The following is a 16,987-nucleotide window of genomic DNA, read 5'->3' as shown; positions in this document are numbered from 1 at the left end:
CGTCCGTTGTCTGTCGTCCACATTTTCATTTAAACGACATCTCCTGTGAAATCATTAGCTGAAAATTAATGAACATTGGCTTGGGTATTTCTATGGTGGTTCTCTTCAAATTGTTCAGCTTGGTTATGCATTTGGCCAGATTTACAAAAAAAAAAAAAAGGAAACAACAAAAACAATCAAATACCTCCTCTATAAAGCCATCTTCTCCTAAACCCCTGCTAAAGTTTTCAAATACGTTCATAGAAAACTTTCTTGAATGGTCATCAACTTATTGCGGCCCGTGAGAAAAAAATGAAAACCAGAGCGAATGGTCAATTCTCCCTATATGTATTAAACAAAACAGCTAACCCGCGATTCGCTATTGAAGTACTTAATAAAAATACCAAACAAGAGGCCAAAATGGTTCTACGGCGCTTACCTGAAGAGAACCTCTACTGTCTGACCTTGCTTCTAACCAAGTCTGTTGAAAATCATTAAAAATTAACTTAAACAAGTTTAATACTGGGTCGTCTGGGATTTAAAAACACAAGTCAAATAATAGATAGTGATAAGGCTTTATGATCTGTAAAGTAAGTACGTTTAAATCATATTCTTAAAAAAGCATTTTACATATTGTTCATATATAACAGAGATAAAAATATTTGATAATAAAGTGCTGGGCCAAAAATAGTCTGCAGTTAAAAGGGTTTAAGGTATTGGAACCGTAATAGAGTACCTCCTTTTTGAAGAGTATTCAATTCCTACTACTACTTTGACTGCAATTTTCAGAGGGAGGGGGGGGGGGGGGCGGCGTAGGTTCAAGCCCTACTGGGACCAAATTTTGTTTTCTTTTTTTCATTAAAAATAATGAGTTACATGCGGTAAAAGTTCTCTATTTTGCCTTCATTCTTTAGATTACATATTGTGGAAGAAATATAGGTAGGTTTTGGTTCTGCCCCAAGGTTATTTTTGCATGAAGTGAGCAAAATTCAAAACAAACCCACAGGATTCGACCTTAAATTTTCAATGTTGGAGTTAGAATTCTGTCTCATTAACTCCGTTTACTTGAGGCACCCTAGAAAAAATGATATTGTCATTTTAATTTCTGTTTTATAATTGTTTACTACGATGGTATGTTTAGGACATATATTGTTTTTTTTTTTTAAGATTAAATTATCTCGTGCGCACGATATCTTATCTGGAGCGATCAACATCTTATCTCGTGCGCACGAAATCTTATCTGGAGCGATCAACATCTTATCTCGTGCGCACGACATCTTATCTCGAGCGATCAACATCTTATCTCGTGCGCACAACATCTTATCTCGGGCGATCAACATCTTATCTTGAGCGATCAACATATTATCTTGAGCGATCATCATATTATCTTGAGCGCTCAACATAATTATTATCTTGAGCGATCAACATCTTATCTCGAGCGATCAACATATTATCTTGGGCGATCAACATATTATCTTGAGCGATCAACATCTTATCTCGTGCGCACGACATATTATCTCGAACGATCAACATATCATCTTGAGCGATCAACATATTATCTCGAGCGATCAACATCTTATCTCGAGCGATCAACATATCATCTTGAGCGATCAACATATTATCTCGAGCGATCAACATCTTATCTCGTGCGATCAACATATTATCTTGAGCGATCAACATCTTATCTCGAGCGATCAACATCTTATCTCGAGCGATCAACATATTATCTTGAGCGATCAAAATCTTATCTCGAGCGATCAGCATCTTATTTCGTGCGCACGACATATTATCTTGAGCGATCAACATGTTATATCGAGCGATCAACATATTATCTTGAGCGATCAAAATCTTATCTCGAGCGATCAGCATCTTATTTCATGCGCACGACATATTGACTTGAGCGATCAACATCTTATCTCGAGCGATCAACATATTATCTTGAGCGATAAACATCTTATCTCGAGCGATCAACATATTATCTTTAACGATCAACATCTTATCTCGAGTGATCAACATCTTATCTCGAGCGATCAACATATTATCTTGAGCGATCAACATCTTATCTCGAGTGATCAACATATTATCTCGAGCGATCAACATCTTATTTCGTGCGCACGACATATTATCTTGAGCGATCAACATCTTATCTCGAGCGATCAACATACTATCTTGAGCGATCAACATCTTATCTCGAGCGATCAACATAATATGTTGAGCGATCAACATAATATTTTGAGGGATCAACATCTTATCTCGGGCGATCAACATCTTATCTCGAGCGATCAACATATTATCTTGAGCGATCAAAATCTTATCTCGAGCGATCAACATCTTATCTCGAGCGCACGACATCTTATTTTTATATATTAAGGCCCTTTGTGTGTGCATTTAGGTCATCAGTAAAACATACGGACAAGTTGTTAATTAGGGTCCCGCCTATTCCGCTGTTATTTAAACTTCCAACAAGTGCATGTACAAGTTTATCACATCATTTGGGAGAGCAATGCATATAATTGGTCATCCTATCTTCAAAATCAAATGAACATAACCAATGATGCATACTGCATGTTAGAATAGCAACAAATTTCAGTTCGACTAATAAATTGGCGCAGAAGTTGCATGCATGAATTAAGGGAAAACAAGGAAATTCTTTAATATATGGGCGAAGCCTACATACTATTTTTTTGTCAAGGACTTAAATTTATTTCTTTGCATCATCACTGATGTTTTGCTGCCTGTTTTATCAGTTTGCGTATTTAAATTTCTAACCCTGCAAACATGTGAAACGGTTATAAGTATAATCGAAACAAAAACACAAACGGTGGCAGCCGTATGTTTTTACTAATGATCTGAATTCACACAAAGGTCCTTACTATAAATTGATAAGATGACCGAGAAAACATGTTGATCGCTCGAGATAATATGTTGATAGCTCGAGATAAGATGTTGATCGCTCAAGATAATATGTTGATCGCTCGAGATAAGATGTTGATAGCTCAAGATAATATGTTGATCGCTCAAGATTATATGTTGATTGCTCGAGATAAGATGTCGTGCGCACGAGATAAGATGTTGATCGCTCGAGATAAGATGTTGATCGCTCAAGATAAGATGTCGTGCGCACGAGATAAGATGTTGATCGCTCGAGATAAGATATTGATCGCTCAAGATAAGATGTCGTGCGCACGAGATAAGATGTTGATCGCTCAAGATAATTTAATCCTAAAAAAATAATTGCATGTCCTAAACATACCACCGTAGTTTACCAATAGTTTGATGTTTCTTTTTCAAAATTAATGCTATAATGAAATCTTTGCAAATGTTTTAGATAGTGGCCATCACATTGGAATTTGTCCCTACTTGAGCTTGAGGAAATACCATAAATTATACAAATTTTGCAAAAAACGGCACGGTAAAAGTTGTTTAAAATTTGCAACACAGTGCGAAACACGGTTAACTTTAAGAATATACCAAGCAATTGGCATTTTTTAAACATTACTATTAGGGGTCCAATACCTTAAGTCAAACCTTGAAGAAAGAATATGAAAATTTGTTTTCTAATGTCAAGCAACCACTTGTAATAGTTTGGATCATTGACAGGCAAGACATTTAGTAAATGTTGGTTATTGCACCTATTGTTTCTGATATTAATATTCTTTGATGGGGATGATTCAATCACCAGTAAAAACAGAAATCTGTGACAAAAAATAAAATTTAGAATTATTCTGGCTTATAGATTCTATGGCAGATTTGGTTGAAACTCGCGATGGTGATGTCCGTAACATGGCACATCTAGGTCAAGGATCTAGAATTCCGCTTCTGATCTCATGCACTTATTTAGATGATGAAAAAGAGGACCTACAGTTTATTGTCAAACATGCATTGGCGATTACTTTATTAAACTGTTGCTTTGATGAATGCGTCTTACTTGTTTGATTTGTTATAACTCTTCAGTTTAAAAGTAACGTACAATTGACGACAAAATATTATCTGAGACATTAAACTTTAAGAATCCATTCCTTGAAAAATTCTCAGCTACTAATGGTACTGACTTTATATTCTTTGATCAGTACTTTAGAAAACTGTTGCTCTCTAGTTACCGCATAGTACATGGATATCTTACTGTAATACTCTTATGGTTTTAATGTCTGTCTTAGGCATTCAAACTTTCAATGTAGGTGTCACAGTTGCACTGGGGCTAAATTGTGATTTACTTAAGGGAAGAGAATATGTGTTCATCCTAGTTTTGTACAGGGAAAGTTGTCCTGAAGAATTAAACAGTAATTCAGAATTAAAGTTTTATTTACTGATTACATTTTAGCTCGTCTTTTCAAAGAATAGATAAAGCTATTGGACTCACTCGAGCGTCGGCATCCCGATTTGGTTTTTGTACGTGAGTGGGTATCTCAGTAACCACTTGTGGGAATGGATTGAAACTTCACATACATATTCACTGTGATAAAGTGACTTACATTGCACAGGTCCCAAAAGTAGTTTGCTTTTTCACAAAATTATGCCCCTTTTTAGACTTTTATATTCATTCAGTTCACAAGGCTGTAGAATAGTTGAGCGTTGCTGTAGTCCGACAGCTCATGTTTATAATTGAATTACTGTTGTGATTAGGTGTTGAACACAGAAAACACATCAAGAATTAAAGTTTTTCCAGAAAGATTTCTTTAACTTCTAATGATATATAAATGTGTTGTCAAATTTCAGATATGTTTTAAGGACTTGGAATAGTCACGGTTTCCAGGGAGTGAATATTAGACAGTCTGACGTTATACAGGATTAAGCCACTACAAGATTATGTAGTAACAGACATACCAACTTTGAAGCTACCTCGGATATAAGTTGGAATGTTTGACTTCAGTGTTACATACTAAGTTTGACTTCAACCTCAGAATGAGAATATTTCAAACAGACATTTGATTGCTTGTATTAACCATAAACAGTAGAAAACATCTTTATATAATATGTCTGACTAAAATTTTATGAGATGATATTTTGTGTTAGAAGTTGAACAAGAGGATGTTATGGATTGTGGTTAAATACTCCCTTTTCATTCCATTAACTTCACTTAGAGCGATCTCGAGTTTAAGATCAGAACAGACCATAAGACAATAATTATATTCAAGGATGTACAAGAAGTTGTGACAGTAACCTTAATTTTAAGAGATGGATATGCAGTGATGGCTAAGGGTGTGACTTTCACCTCTGTTTTTTGTCTTGGTAGTATGACCTGACCTCGGTTTTGTAGGATACTGTAAATGCGGTTACACAACTCAGTGTTATAAAATAAACTCAGTCTGTAGCTTGGCATTGTCATCACACCTTGGTGTTTTGTGTGAGTAACTCTCCTGATAGTGTGACCACACCTGGATGTATTGTACAAGGAACAGTTGGATCCCATCTTGGTGTTGTGTTGATATGTGATCCCACTGGGTTTTGTATGGTAAATTATATCTTGACAGTGTAATCTCACCTTGGTTTCGTACAGTAAACTGTATCTTGACAGTAATGATCACACTATAATAAAGGGGACAAGCTGGAATTTCAACATCAGTTGACAACAGTAAGCTTTTGTGCATAGGTAAGGATACTAATACTGAAAAAGATAAGTAAGTTTGAGAGTAAGGTGAACAGATATTTGGACACTAAATTATACAAGATATAGGCTTTTGAAATTGGTAGGAAGGGGTTAATATGCAGACACTTTGCATGTTTGGCAAGACCAATGAGCCCGCCCGCTTAGCTCAGTAGGTAGAGCGTTGGTCTACGGACCGCGGGGTCGTGAGTTCGATTCTCGGGTGGGGCATACGTTCTCCGTGACTATTTGATAAACAGCATTGTGTCTGAAATCATTAGTCCTCCAGCTCTGATCCATGTGGGGAAGTTGACAGTTACTTGTAGAGAACAGGTTTGTACTGTCTGGACAGAATCAAGGACCACTGGTTAGGTTAACTGCCCGCCGTTACATGACTGAAATACTGTTGGAAAACAGCGTTAAACCCCAAAAACAAACAAAACAAACAAATTTGCAAGAGCAAAGGCTATCTTTAATAACGTGTTTTAGGGGGACAAAATTTGTTTTACACCAGTATTTTATCATTTAGTTTTTCGACAAATTTAATATATGTGATGTAAATCAATGTGTGTTTAAAGCCATGAAATTTCTTGTCTTATTATGTGAAACTTATCAAGGGGTTTGTTAATAACAATAAAATATTTGTATACTACCTGTCGAGCATTTGTTGTTTGGCGAGGTCCAGACACTTGCTACTATAAAGCCGAAATGCATGTAATGTTTTAAATTGTAGAAATGGATATTACTGTGTGTCAGGAAGTTCACGAATATATTTTTGCAGACATTTGGCATGCAGAAATTTTTGTGAGTGGACGTATACAAATATACGCCCTTTTTCGAATTGTATTAATCCATTTAACTTCCTTAAGCAACAATGCTGCTAAATACTGCTGTCGTCCTGCTGCTCTTGTTGTCTGTGCAATAACTGCAACTTATGGAATTGAATTGTTTGAAAATGCAGTCAAATTTCGTTCGCTTGAACTCGCAAATTTCGAGCACTGCCCTTCACTCAAACTCATCATCGTTATTATTATTATTATTATTATACCAGATCTATAATCTTCTCGTCCTGGCAAACTTCCTGTGAATCATATATTGTTCAATGGCTCGAACTACCGATAACTCGAACAAATTTTGCCCGTCCCTTCTAGTTCGAAGTTTGACTGTAGATTGGAAGAAATGGAAGAGCAACACCATAAGTTTCTTTAATAACTGATTTATCTCCCTTTCTACTGTAAAAGAATACTAGTAGTTCTTCTAAGGTACCAGCACCCGCCCACTTAGCTCAGTAGGTAGAGCGTCGGTCTACGGATCGCGGGGTCGCGAGTTCGAACCCCGGTCGAGGCGTATGTTCTCCGTGACTATTTGATAAACGGCATTGTGTCTGAAATCATTAGTCCTCCACCTCTGATTCATGTGGGGAAGTTGGCAGTTACTTGCGGATAACAGGTTTGTACTGGTACAGAATCCAGAAACACTGGTTCGGTTAACTGCCCGCCGTTACATGACTGAAATACTGTTGAAAAATGGCGTAAAACCCAAAAACAAACAAAATCTTAAGTACCAAGAACTAATTCTTACGTTTAGCTTGTTATATAGTAAGTGTTTTACCGCATGCAGTTCTATTTATTAATTTTTATGATATATGTAGAGTAATAGTTTCATTAGATGCACACCAATGTTTGAAAATTCTAAATTGTTTGCGCAAACAGGTTAGGTAATTATCATTTTGCACATGACACGATTTGGTGTTTTCAAATATTTGTACACATCCACACTAAAAAGTTTCAAACAAGTCAATGACTTGTCTCAAATCCGATTAACCAACATTTCGATTTTATACCTTACAAAATTAATGCTACAGCCTTCAAGAAAAACGGTGCTGAATGACCTTGACCTTTAGCTTTTGATTTGATTTGAATTTAGACTGTAACTGTTTAAATTTTTTCTAAAGCAAATAATAAGGGAAGAAGTGACACATTCATTTATTATATGTCAGTGCTTTCTAAGGAATATATTAACGCAGTTTTACATGTAAAGACCTCTTTAATATTTACATATACCAATGTTTCAGTGCTTTACATGGACAAGACTTGCTTGACTCCTAATAAATGTATAAATCGAATTTATTCGTTCTACAAAAAAGATAAAATGTGAAATGACCTTCTTTCATTTTTATTAATAAGTCAAAAATGAAGGCATCCTCACAGCTGGTTCCACAAAAAGGAAATTTCATTAATTTATAATCTTTAGTATCTATTACTTGAGTATTCACACAAACAAGGACTTGGATGTCTTTGATATATAGTAAGTAGTCTTTCATTAATATAGAAGAAAACTAGAAATGTGTCCATGGGACACAGATGCCCCCACTACCTGACATTAAAATGGCAACTTTTTCCTAGGTCAGGGGCCATAACTCCTACAATACTGAATGAATCCGGATGCTAAACCCCAGATGCACAACTGCACATGCTGACCAACATTCCTGTAAACTTTGGTGACTCTAGGTCAAGTACTTTTGGAGCTACGCGCAGCACAACATTAAATGACCAATTTTTAACTAAGTCAGGGGCCATAACTCCTACACGACTGAATGAATCCGGACGTGAAACCACAGGTGCACAACTGTACATGCTGACCAACATTCCTGTAAACTTTGGTGACTCTAGGTCAAATACTTTTGAAGCTACGCGCGACACAACATTAAAATGACCTATTGTTTACTAAGTCAGGGGCCATAACTCCTACATGACTGGATGAATCTGGATGCAAAACCTCAGGTGCACAACTTCACAAGCTGACCGTCATTCCTGTAAACTTTGGTGACTCTAGGTCAAATACTTTCGGAGCTACGCGCGACACAACACTGAAATTACCAATTTTTACAAAGTCAGGGGCCATAACTCCTACATGACTGAATGAATCCGGACGCGAAACCCCAGGTGCACAACTACACATGCTGACCAATATTCCTGTAAACTTTTGTGACTCTATGTCAAATACTTTTGGAGCTAGGCGCGACACAACATTCTCGGAAGGAAAGACGGCCGGACGGACGGATGGAAGGACGGAAGGACGGACGGACAGACAAGGGAAAATCTATATGCTCCCCCCCCCCCCCAAAGTGGGGGCATAAAAAATAACATAAGGCTTTTCTAAAATAGGAAATACAATCCTGAAATCTACGTTTGTTTCTGTTCACAGATAAAATATCCTCCGTCATTGCAATTCAAAGCACACCACTTATAAATCCTGCGGGTATGTTTATTATGCATGCTGACACAGTCTTGGTCAATGCCGTTCAATACATGCTTCGGCTCGTCCATAGCCCAGTCAGCTCCCGTGTTTACTAATGTTTGGTCATCTGTCCAGGAGAAATGGTTTTGGTTATTGAAGTCTTTTAATCCTATCCAATAGGAAGTGTGATTATTTTCTGAAATTTTGAATGTTGACAAATAAGCATGTATCTCTAGAAAACCCCCAGATTCAACCCAGAAACATATCGGTGAATGCATGTCCGGTATTCCAACAAACGTCTTGTTGAAATTGTAAATATTTATACATTAGCTGTTTCATTTATATTTAACAATGTTGGTTTCAGATGTATCCCAAACAAAAAAGACCCAGTAAACACTGTCAATAAACGCCACTAAAAGCATGACCCACGAGCTAGTTGTTAGTCCAATAAACACCATCAAAACCATTTTCCCCGTATGTTCCCTTGTTTTATGATCCTTAAACTTCATATTTTTTCAAATTATACCACTTACAAAATTACATTCTAACAAAATAATTCTTACTATGAAAAGGCTAGGAATTTAGCCCCTTTCATCTCTTACTATCGCCTATATTCCCTTTGTTTTATGATCTATGTTAAAGTTTTCGCTACTTACAAAGTCACATTCTTACAAAATAATTCTTACTACGAAAAAGTCGTAATTGTATAAGTGGGAAAATAAAAAGTAAGTATGAAGTTTTATCAAAGATCATAAAACAAAGGGAATATAAGGGGGAAATAAAAGATAATAAGAGATGAAAGGATCTAAGTCCCCGGCCTTTTCATCTTAAGAATTATTTTGTAATAATAGTAATATAATTTTGTAAGTGGCGAAATATGAAAAATAAAAAATTATACCATAGATCATAAAACATATATAGGGGGAAGATAGTGAGAAGTTAACGAGGTTAAAGGGGGTTAGTTCCCGGTCTTTTAACATTAAGAATTGTTTTGTCAGTGGTGACTTTCGAACAATGTGAACTCTTATCATTGTCAATAACATAGTGGGAATATAAGGGAAGTGCTGCCAAACTGGATAGAAAATGGGCCATATATGAAATCTTCAATAAATCAATCCCGAGCATCCTTTATTCTTATTACCTACAAAATGCACCCTTTATTTATATTATTCCTAAAATGAGATTACATAACATAACCATGGCAACTAGAAGATATGAAAAGTAAATTAAAGATTAAAGCCATATGTTTTCTGATAAAAGAGGTAAAAGCCTTCTGAATGACTCTGTAAAGTTAATAATTCGCTTCAAAACCGCAATTGATATGATGGAACATGTTCCGTTAGCGATCCATTGCAATAATTTCTTGATTATTTCAATGGATCGCTAATAAAACGCACTAACATACACCATAAAAGCGGTTTTAACTGTGGTATGGTGTTTTGATAGTATGTATTAGGACATTTTTTGTTTGGGATAGTACTTTAACCTACTTATATGCAACTGAAGACTTGAGAAAAACTGTTTAAACTGCCTTTTTTTCTGTGAGAGAATAAACGAAAAATACATATAGCCTAAAATACGAGTACTATGGGCTAGTTACAATGCTGTCATGTTTTGTACAGTGTCAAGAAAACAATTTTAAGTGTTTAATATCACATGTATATGGTAATTCTAACAAAATTATAATCGCATAAAAAGACAAATTTACATCATTTACATTCTAAGGATTTAGCTTGTTCCACATAGCTTGACATTTAAAAAATCATAGACAGAACCTTAACTTACAGAGGATCGGATAAGTAATATGTTCAGTCTTTTGGAGAAGCCTGGTTTTTTCATTTTTACCTCCCCCACCCGACAACGGGGAGAGGTATACTGGTTTTAGGTTGACTCTCTGTCCGTCGGTCCGTCCTTATCTTGACAATCTTTTGCGCACTAACTCTCCTCATCCCCTTGACACAATTTAATAAAACTTCACAAAAGTGATGAATTACAACAGTAGTTCTGCATAGTGCATTTTAGATTCTTTTAGAAAAATAATTGAAGAGTTAAGGGACTTCGTTTTTTGTTACTATACGCACTTAAACTCCTGAACCCATGCACACAATTTAGTGAAACTTCACACAAGTGATTAGTACAAATCCTAGTTGAGCAAGGTGCGTGTTACGTTCTTTCAGATAAATATTCTGCCAAGTTATTGGACTTTGATTCTTGTTACTATGCTATATACATAGAGTCTGCATATGCAATCTTGTGAGCGCCTTTCCCCCCGAACCATTGCACATAATTTAATGAAACTTCACACAAGATATCAGTACCAATCTTACGTGTGCATGGTGCATGTTAGGTTCTTTCAGAAAAATATTCTACAGAGAAATGGGACTAAAAGCTTTTTGTTACTATGCTGTATACATACAGTCTGCATATACGAACTCATGAACAAAATTTAATGAAGATTTACACAATGGATCAGTACCAACCCTAGTTGTGCATGGTGCATGTTATGTTCTGTAAGAAAACCTATCTGCAGAGTTGTGGAACTTCGATTTTTGTTACTATAATATCAACATACTGTCCACATAATTATGCAGTTTTGTGTGCGTCAAATTGCAATGTACTTGTCAGTGGGTGGGGGTGTACATTCTGCGCATAATAGCATTTTGATACAGTCCTTCCTTTTGCTTAGTAAAACAACAGCTTTTGAGACGAATGGAGTTATGTAATTATATTTACTAGAATCACTTAGTATGAAGTGTCTTACTAATAAAGCTTTTTCGTGAGTATCTAAAACAACAAGATCATATCCCTTTTCTTTGCACCATGCTCGAGCGACATTCCAGGGTACTGCCATATAATTATTAACAACACGGATACAAAGCTGCGTATCTGCATTTTGTAAATACACCAAATTTTCTCCGTTGCAGTACGAATTCGTAGACGATAGAGTTGTGATAGCTGTAGTATCGGTTTGCAAGTTTGGCTTCGTTGTAGCTGTCTGTATGATTCGTAATGAAAGAAAATAAACAATTGTGTTCTCTCTTTCTTATGTCCCTTAAACTGACATGATGATGATATCCCTACAAATGTAGGGCCGTATCTGTTACTTACGACCTTTCTTTGACCTATACATTTTCGAAAAATGCATTAAAAGGGCCATTACTTTTACATCAAATCCAAATATATTGAGCTAACAATAACATTTTGTTAACAATATAAGACTGTATCTTTTACTTGCGACCCAGTTTTGGGTACGTTTTAGAAATAAGGTAGTATCTGTCACTTTTAAGATTGCATAATTTGTGATTTGGATACAGCAGTTATATAGTAAATAGGTCGTTAGTGGCAGATACGACTTTTCATTACTGACGAATGTACAAAAAAAGCGTGTAAACATTTTTTTCAAATTTTATTAGTTCACTAAGTATGTCGCAATCGATACTTAGCTTTCTCTATGAGGTTACAATATAGATACGAACAGGTTCGGTGAGAAATCTGTAAAACAAAATATGTATTTTCTGAAATTTTCTTACAGTAATTGTTTTTTACTTACGAACTTTTTTTGAGACGCCGATTAATTTAATACGTTTTGCCTATAGGTAAATGTAAATGAGGATCTACCTTCTGTCGTGTGATTTTTCGGAGACTTAGTTGTCAAGGTGTTTGGTAAGTCTGTTGTTTGCCCAATATGTTGTTGGAGAGTGGAGTGTTTATCTGACAACGTAGTCTTAGCATCAGAGGTGTGTGGATGCGATGTTGTCATGGTGATATTTGAAAGGTTTCCACAACGATCGTTACAAAAGTCTGTATTGCAACATATGGGATTACAGTTTTGACCGCCGAATGCTTGTGTTATTGCATTACATGCCTGAAAATAAACATTAGTTTACGTCATGGTTTAAGCCAGCGATACTTTATAACATGTCTGTGAACTACAGACTTAAATTTTGAGGCACAGTGCAAAAGATCTAAGTAATAAAATAGAACATTCCTCATAAACAGACATAAATATGTACATTTTTATACTGTCGTAGATACATATTACTTGGTAATCCATCATATCTCCATTGAGCCAAACATTTACTGAATTAACAATATCAGATCAAATACCATCTGAATAAAACCATGTATTAATGCTACGCATAGGATCTATAGAAAACCGATAGAAGATCACGTTCAAATGACCTTTCCGCTATCCAATCAGGGCCTTGCTTTCAATATTTTGAAAGTGAAATAAGAGTTTTTGAAAACAACACCATAGCTGCACCCTCGTTTTTTTCTTTGCGAAGGAATAAAATAAAAAGAAGATAGATATGGAGGACTTCACGCACCGAAAATAATTCTTTGCTCTTGTATAAACTTGTCGATTTTAAGTGTCTCAAACCATCGTGTAATACTTCGTCAACGCCAATTTGAAGGTTAAGTCAAACGATTGTTGAAACAAATTATCTAATTGGTTCAAATAGAAATAGATTGATAGAAATAAAATAATAGCAATATTGAAAATTATTTGAAGTGGTCGCCATCAGATCTTACATTTAGGAAGATTGAGTACTTTTGTCAGATTAGGCCAAAAGAAACATCTAGTTTCAGATTTGGAAACGAACATATACAACAGAAAACAAAATACACACATCTGAGTAAGCTTTGTTTTTATTGACATTTCAGATTAATTTTATCTCTGATGAATGACAGGCATGTCCATACATAGGTGCACAATTTTGTCTGAGGTTGTTACCCTGTAGGTCTATTTAGGTTGACTACCTTAGGGTTAAGTCCATTTCCTTTGATTATCTTTGTATCTGGTTCTACATGGTGTCAGCAAAACGTAGACCTTCTTTGTTTTGTATGAATATTTTGGCCCAAAGCAATGAAACTTTTTACAGTGATTGCAAATTATTAGTACTTATGATTAAAATGTTGTAAGTATGACATGCAGGCGTATACAGGACATGACATTCTAAATCCTAAATGAACTCATTTTCTTTAAACTTTATTCTCACCATGCACAAGCATTCGCTTTAAGTGTTTAAACAATGTTTTTCAGTTAAAAAGTCATAAGTGTCTTGCAATGTCAACAATGGATGAAAATTGCTCGTTTCAATGCAAAAACGACAGTGTTTGTGGTATTAATGAGCGGATGAATGCGTAAAGCTTAATACAAGAGGATTAGAATATTTGAACGAAATATATGAAAAACAAAGGAGGAAATGTAAGAAAATTATCTATACACAGGTACATCAAACTTCAACTAGGCCTTTTAGAATTTAGCAGAAAAATGTATTTTTCTTAACTGTACATCAAGCGAAAACAAAGAGGCTTATATTTAAATTAACATAACAGAGTTTGACACCGTTCAACTGGGAAAAAATTGTTTCCTATTTCCAAATATGAATTTCCAAACCATCTTAAGGCAAAATGATACTGTTTAGGGTAGCCAGGATGAAAACGTGCCAGTAACTGAGAACTTTCAAAACTGTTGCATATGTGAATATACGGACGGTCTGTCACTCACACGGTTGTCTTCGAACACTTCTATTGGTCAAAATGTTACCACTAACTATTCCGTTTCACCGGATTTCATCGGACGAATGTCCTAGAAATAGTTCGGATTTTAATCTGATAGATAACATTTTAGTATTCCTGACGATATTAGGCGTTCAAATCCAGAGTTCAAAACAACGACAAAAAAGCCCTAAATGGACTGGTAGCCAGTGCGTATTGAGTGATATTTTATCCCATACATCTGAAGAATCAACATTCCTTGTGTATAGACCGGTCATGATTTGAGCAATTTTTGTAGAGGTACACTAGACAATGCTACACGTAAAATATCTAAGCTCTGTACAAGATTTTTTAAAGGTTTTCCTTATACAACTGTATGTAAAACTAAGTTTGCCCAAGGATGGTGCCTATTTCAACGCTAACCCTAACCTTAAACCCTAAACATAACCCTAACCCTAGAGCGTAGTGATTCCTAATATTAAGAGTGTGAATATAAAGTTCGTAATTATTCTAGAATCCGCTGCCGCTTGTTTTTGTTGTTTAAAGTAATACTCAGTTACTCACACACTCGCACAATACCAAGATTATAAGAAATAAATATGGGACAATCTTTACACGTCCAGAATATTTTTGTGACTCGGTCACATAGAAATAGAAGGAAAACTCAAACGACGCGAGCTTGAAACTTAGTAGTTGACTTCGAGCTATAGCCAGTTGCTAAAGCAACTATAAAGAAAAATCTCGGACGTCAAACTGAGAAAACTTTACACAGGTCCGTTCAGAAAAGTTTTGAAAATGTGTGGTAACTAGACAGTGCTTCAAACTTTAAATGCTATACCTCACATCTAAAATGCTTATATAGTATTTGATCTTAAATCGTTATACATTTGTATTTCGTCAACAAATAAACAAGATATGCAACTTTTAAAGGTAGGTTTATCTTAATATTATGGAGAATTTAACGCCCGAGGGAAGTTGAACCCACAGCAATGAGGGGCAAGTGATTTGAAGTCAGCGACCTTAACCACTCGGACACGGAGGCCCTCGGATTTGCATTAACTGTACAAGAAGTTGCTGAACATATTTATGCATCTAAAAATCTATTCTTGTTTCTCTATGTAATCGCGGGTTTTCACAAAGACCTCATTAGAGATCCTTATACTGAAAGATTTCTGCGCTTTATGGAATAATATCAAATAAAAATATCTAGCTTACAGGGAATAACATACTAGTAATCAAACATATTTACCGCCTGTGTTTCACACTGAGCTCTGTACAAAGTGCTAGGATGGCCACTCAATTCAATTGGATGGTAGAACATGCACAGCTGAAAAGCAAACTTGTAACATCAGGTTTATTTTAAATTTTCGTAAGGATTTACTGACTTTTTATCGAGACCGTCTTATTTTTGAGTCCGGCGAACTTTTGAGTACATATGTTCAGTAACGTTTTAAAACGTATGTTCGAGTACCGAAATACCGAAGATACGGATGTCATATTTTTGCTTTATAGTAAATACTTGTATTCTGACATATCTGTTTTGTTACAATTTCTTACAATTTCTTATTGAAAATAATCCGATGCTAACAGTTAATTACCCATTAAAAGATTTTGTCTGACCAAACAAACAAATACACCTATGATACACAGTACGTGATAAACACTGCATTGTGTTATAATGACTTGTCATTTTAATTAATAGAACTGACGTGACAAAAAGTGTTTGAGACAGGAATTTTATTGCTTTTAAAGTTTTAACTTGTCCAGGATTTTAAAAATCATCACATCTTGCATTGTTTTAAGTGTTTTTATTCCCAAGAATGTGTTATTGCTATTACATCTGGACATTTTTGCTATCTTATACGGTGTCCTAACAAAGTCATTGATACTATTACTGATACAAAACATTGGACGGCTTATTTATGAGTGCGGCTAATTTATGAGCCCTTTTTGCCTGTAGAGAAATGGTGGCCTATTTTCGAGACCGGCTTATTTTCAAAACCGGATTATTTTCGGAATTTCAGTGTACTGCAACAGGTAGTGATTACTGTTTACAACACATCCTGTACATTAGTAGGAACTCGTTTACACCTTTGATGTTAAAATTGTTAAACATGGTGTAAGTGATCTTTTTTATAAATTAATATTGTCATTCATTTTTGTAAAATATTATTAAAGTAGAAAACAATGTTTAGAACAGACTAAAACATCTAAGTAACTATTTAAATGAAATGAAGTATACATAATGTGCACTGCGTTTTTAGAAAACGTATGGTAGCATATTTCTGCCTTATTTATGCAAACAGTTTTCTCTACAAATATCACGTATTCAGTTATTACATCGCAAATGGAAAAGTTTCTGGTTATACATATATTAACAGGAAAAAAGCTGCATGCAGGTTCCAACTTCTGCCATCACATATGCACATAAATAAGCGGATGTTGTCCTGATAGTAAGTTAGCTTCGAAGACGGTTGAGATGAACTAGCACATTTCATCTGGCGAGGATGTTCCATTCTTGTTATCATAACAGTACTGATTAACTGAACACAATCTAGGTAACGCGGGTAGATATGTGGATGACTAGTAGTGGGCACAAGATGATTAGCAGTAGGCACCAACAGGCGGTTTTGTCCTGTTAAAATGCTTGAATGGATAACACAAAACTTTTCTATTTGCCAG

Source organism: Mercenaria mercenaria, chromosome 11 (assembly GCF_021730395.1).
Source record: "Mercenaria mercenaria strain notata chromosome 11, MADL_Memer_1, whole genome shotgun sequence".
Lineage (NCBI taxonomy): Eukaryota > Metazoa > Mollusca > Bivalvia > Venerida > Veneridae > Mercenaria > Mercenaria mercenaria.
Note: the sequence above shows the minus strand (reverse complement) of the source record.